This window comes from Lepus europaeus, chromosome 14, assembly GCF_033115175.1.
Source record: "Lepus europaeus isolate LE1 chromosome 14, mLepTim1.pri, whole genome shotgun sequence".
NCBI lineage: Eukaryota > Metazoa > Chordata > Mammalia > Lagomorpha > Leporidae > Lepus > Lepus europaeus.
The window spans coordinates 70,041,421-70,046,678 of record NC_084840.1 but is presented as its reverse complement, the minus strand read 5'-3'; the positions used below and the strand labels follow the sequence as shown (position 1 = coordinate 70,046,678).

The window sequence follows — 5,258 nt, the reverse complement described above, 5'->3', positions numbered from 1 at the left end:
ACGGGTCTGACATAGCAGCGGGGCCCAGTTCTGCATCAGTCGCTGACCACACAGCGAGCACCAGTTCCTGCTGCCACTCTTGAAAGTGCCATACCACTGACTGACTTTCCGCGAACAAGAGACCTTGCTGTCTTGACAAACCCTGATGTCACACCCACAGCCCCAACACAGACTACAGCCATTCTGGAAGCTTCCTGTTCCTAGCTCCCTTTCCTTCCCCCATTTCCCAGTCAGCACCTTGTTTGGTTTCATGTGTGTGTGGATGCGATAGCCCTGGGATGGAAAGGACTAGCCTCTAATGATGCAAAAAAAAAAAAAGTTTCCTTCTCATAGCACATGCACTTACACTGAAGCGACTTGTATTATCCTCACACGCGTTTACTACTGCTGGGGCCTTCCTTCATCCTCTGAGGGCTATTTTGTACTTCGCGCAGCACTCAGCTTAACAACAGTCACCCCACCCGTGTCTCTCATGTGGATTATATGGTGGTGTGGAGATACACAGTTTGAAATCCACAGGCCATTTCATTCAGAATACCTTCATTTATCAGCCGCATCAATGTCAACAAAGCTTTCTGATTGCGTCACCGGCGCCAACTGCCCTCCTGCTGCCCTCTTCGCCCACCGGCATCTCCCCCAGAGGAGGGAGGAGCAAGGAAAGCCTGCCGCCAGGAGGCGCAGGTGGGCACCTTGACTATTTCCTGTCCTGCAGAGGATCGAGACAGTACACATAGGGGGAAACATCTTTTTTTTTTTTTTGTATACTACATTGGTAAACACATAGCCTTCTTCAGAGACAAACTGTCCTAGCTTGTTAGTCACTTTATCTTCTAATATCAAAAGGAGAAAGCTGCAAGGGTGCAAAGGGCCTGTGCCAGAAGAACACACACAGGGAAACTTTTTTTTTTAACAAAGTGTATAGAATAGTCATTTTTAAACTAAAATAGAAAATTGTGATAAAATGGCAGTCATCAAAGGCGTGACAAGTTCATCTTTCTTTCACCATAGGGGTTATAGTTCTTTGGCTTGTGCTACTCTGGAATCATTTTACTGTTTGTTTTTATTCTCTTCAGTGCTAATTAAAAAGAAGAAATAAAATTTTAAAAAAAACCCGTAGTTTCATTACCTTTTTGAATAATGTCATACAAAAAATGTATTTGTGTTTTTTTGTGCTGTGAGAATTGCTGTTTGTAGATTAATATCATTTTGTTTAGAATTACAAAATAGTTTTTAAATATTGTCTGAGAAAAGCCAAAGTTAATGCAACCTAGTGGAAACTGTAAGACCATTTGAGTATTGTTTGTTTTAATGATGCATTTGGATTTTGTTGTTTGATGGAATTTGAGCCAAAAAAAAAAAAAAAACCACGCAGGCTTTCCTATTTCTACAACTGATTGTACTTATGCATTTTGTACCAGTGGAACTTTTTATACTGGAGATTAAAAAAAAATGGAAATTTTTGTGGCTTCCTCTAGTGGGCCCCTGACAATGACTGACTTCAAGTTTGATTTCTGGTTGACAGGAAGAAAGTTGCTTTTCTTTCAAGAATTAAAAACTTTGGCTTGATTTCTTTTTTCCCTTTGCTTATATCTAGCATTAGAATTTTGTCTTAAAATACAGCGGTAAGTTTCACTTTTTATTCTGTATTGTGCAGTTACACAATAAGGTAATTAGACTTAGAAGTACTCAGTCACTTTAAGTGGATAAATGTATTAGTTAAACTTTAGGGGTTTGCTTTTTTGCTGTTTAGATCAAAGTTTTTTCTGATTCTTCTGTCCTCATTGTGAACATAACCGTGTAGTTGAAACAGTCAAACTTATTTTTGTAATGTATGTTATTGTGTGATGCAGTTTTTTGCTTCTGTCTCCAATATTAAACCATTTTCCTAATACTTGTTTCTCTCTCTGCGTGTTGTATTGTTGGTAGTCATTCTGTGTTGGTGATGCATCTACACACTTCACTGTTTCACGTATCTGTTCTTTTCTCTATGTTGTGTAAAAAGATACAGTCGATTCCACCTAAGTGAATATCTGATTTGGGGACAGGGGAAGCTGCACACCAGCCACCTTTGATTTGTGTACAATAGCCCACTCTAACCACTGCTTCCAAGATTACTACTCTTTTTCTATGGCTCACATAAAGAACTGCCTACAGAGTTGTTATGGTCTTTTGGTCACACAGGTTAGTGCCCCCTTCTCTTCTCTCCTGAACTTTCCCTTTCCTCCCCCTCCCTCCTGAGTGTGTGTATATAGAAGCTATCTGCAGTTCTTAAAGTCAGAAACTGCTACTGCACATCCTTGGGGAGCAGAAGTCCTGGGCTTTCCTCCCTACCCAAGGCCATAAGCGTAGCATTACAAACTGGCCGTTTTTAAAGGGGCGAGCTCTCAAGGGAAAGATGTGAAAAGGGTGCGGTGTCAATCTGTGTGTGGCGATCCATCAGTGCATTGGTACAGAAAAGTAACCTGTTTCTTGGGGCTAGCTGAATCCAGGAGCAACCTGAATCCTTAAAACTCACAGAAGAGGAAAAGAAGTATTTCCGAGTGCTCAAATACAAACTGGACTCAGTCTGGAGGGAGAAGTAAAGGTTCTCAAGCTCACGTCCTCAGTTTGTTGTCCATTTCCACGTGAAAACTGAGAGTGCCATATGCATCCACACCTTCCTTCCTGGATAAACACAGTCAATGATCCACGTCTCAAAAAGTCCAAAAACACAGCTCTTCCTTTCGGGCCCTCTTTTCCCCTGCCCATCTCCTATGCTCAGGAATCTGATTGCTCTTAAAGTGCTCTTAAAAGATTCCATCAGTGTTGGCTCCCCGTGTCTTCTCTCTCCTTCCAACTTTTCAAACGCACAAGCTCTGTTTGACTCAGGCCGCCCGGCACCTGGCAGCCTTCCTCTGGGTGCCAGTGCCATTCTCCCCTGCAGGTGCTCAGGCTCCTGACTCTGGTTTCAGCATCCCCTCTGGCCCCGACTGTACTTCCTAGTTGGCTCAATGATAGATGGGGCCTGGGAAGGAGGAGGAAAGGAGGCTCTTACTCCCATAGGCCGAACACCTCTGTGGTAATGACCTCCAGCAGCTCCGAACCTGCACAGATGGGAGCTGACTTCCTGCTGACACCTCTGCTTTAAACCTCATCAGAGCCTTCATCAGTCTGCCTCTGAAACCACTGCTCACAGCAGTTGGGAAAGATGGCGAAGGGTGTGATTTATTTTTTATTTTCTTCCTTTCGTGGGGAGTGGATGGGAGGGTGGTGGTGGGGAGGGTGATTCAATTCTTTCCAAGATGCAAGTGTTTATTTTTTAAATATACAGGTACATGTACCCATTATTTAGCAAAATACTCACACTAAGGAAAGGAAGGGGAAGGCACAGCCAGTTCTCCAAAGAAGGGAACAAACATAGTAGTTCCTTTAGGCACTTAGTCCCTGCTTAAATTCATACTTATAATTTTGATCTTGTAAAACCACATTGCAGTGTGAGCAAGGTGTATGTTTGCCATGCACGAACCACCTTGGGAAGTAAGAACCGTCATCATTAACTTTGCTGATGGAAGCCACAGGTCTGCCCGGCCCACAGCGGTTGCGCTCAGTCCATGGGCTTGGACTCTTAGCTGGCAGGCTAGGAAACACAGTGAACAAAAATGTACTGTGAATCGTTCCTGATAAGTGAATAAAATGTTGTGACCAAACAATCAGCTTATTCACTTATCAGGAATCGACTGTTCTGCTAATTTGCTGTTTTTGTTCTTCATCTCTGTTGTAGTTCACTATTTTTGCTGTGTTCTGTTTTCTCCTCTCATGCTTGGGCAAAATCACTGGGAATATTCTCTTCATGTGACCATGAAACGTTTTTATCGAGTGAAAAATGATATCTTAACAAAATCTATGCACTTGCTATCAGGAACACAATACTGGATGTGTCTTATATATATTGAACTATATAGTAATCAATTTCTTAAATAAAGCTGAAGAAAGGACTCTGTTGTGTGTAAAGTTAATGTGATTATTTTTCCAAGCAGTGTTTCTAAGGGGTATTTTTGTTCTTTTAAGTCTTGAGTGATACAGGATATTTTTCATTAAACTTCTATCACTGGCTTTATGACTTAAAATTCAATAAATTGACTTTGGAAACAAAACGGAGTGGGGGGAAGTTCTTCTGAACACACTTTAGCGAGAGGACCCTGGACACCCATTCCCTTACTTGGTCACCGCGGCCAAAATCTGGACCCAGGCACTGAGGGCAGCAGAACAGAGACCACGAGGCATGCCAGAGCCTGCCCTGACCTAGAAACCCCACCTGCCTTTCTGAACGTGCTCTCTTTAGGCCTGAAAGAAAGGGGACAGAGAGAGAGGCTGACCCAAGAATAATGCTGGTTTGCGTCAATGCTTTGCCAGGATGATGTGACACTAAAACTATACCCTGCTGGAGAACAATGACAGTTCTATTCAGGGCAGCAAAATGAGAGACAGCAAGGGAAAGTATTTGATCATTCAGGATGAGACGAGTAAAATTTCAAAGTGATACATGTGAGAGAGACAGACTCTAACAGTTGCAAGGCTTAAATGGAGGCCTACTGCTTGACTCTTTGAAGGAATATTTTTGAAATTTTTCCTATAGGCCGTTAAGTTTGAACAGAATGACATTTTCTGTTGGGGCTTTATGTTGGATTTTTCTCACTCACTGTTTAATTCCATCTGGGGGGAAAAAAAAAAAAGACTCCTAAAACTTCTACTTAGAAAATGGCACAGGCATCCGAAGCCTTTATAAAATGGATCTTAGTCTTCCCTGATGATGACGGACACAGAGAATCCCAAACTCGCCTTCCACCCTCTGCCTCCTCCTCCTCCTCCTCATTTATAAATGCGTCTCCAGAAAACACAAAAACTTCTGGGGTAGGTGAGGGACCGGAGAAACGGCCAAGGAATACAAAGGTAGCCCAAGCCAAAGGCTCTGGATGGGCAGAGCTTACCGGAGCGGGAGGAGGGACCACTGCAAACTACTGGTCCACAGGCACTGGGCTCAGGGCCTGCAGAGCTGACTGCACACGGAGCTGTCCCTGTTTCAGTCTTGCCAGTCAGCCACACAGCTAGAAAGCACGTCCATTTTTAAAACAGGGCATGTCCAAGGAAGGGTGCCCTCTGGGTCTGCAGTCCTGATTCAGAGTCCCCACGCCTCACGAGCTGGGAACCAGCCCAGGGTGATGAAGCAGCCTTAAGTCAGAGGCCTGTCGGCCAGGACCGCTGCATTTCATCTAACCTCC

General features: G+C 43.6%; 1 protein-coding gene across 15 annotated transcripts in view; it reads left to right on the top strand.

Moving 5' to 3' along the window:
• The window catches only part of CELF2 (CUGBP Elav-like family member 2), a 599,463-nt gene extending 597,572 nt beyond the window's left edge, over positions 1-1,891 (top strand). For all 15 annotated transcript variants that reach the window (XM_062210930.1, XM_062210931.1, XM_062210933.1 and 12 more), the window contains one exon: positions 1-1,891. This exon is cut by the window's left edge and continues 2,038 nt beyond it. The gene's annotated coding sequence lies outside the window, so the exon portion shown is untranslated.
• The last annotated feature ends 3,367 nt before the right edge of the window (positions 1,892-5,258 follow it).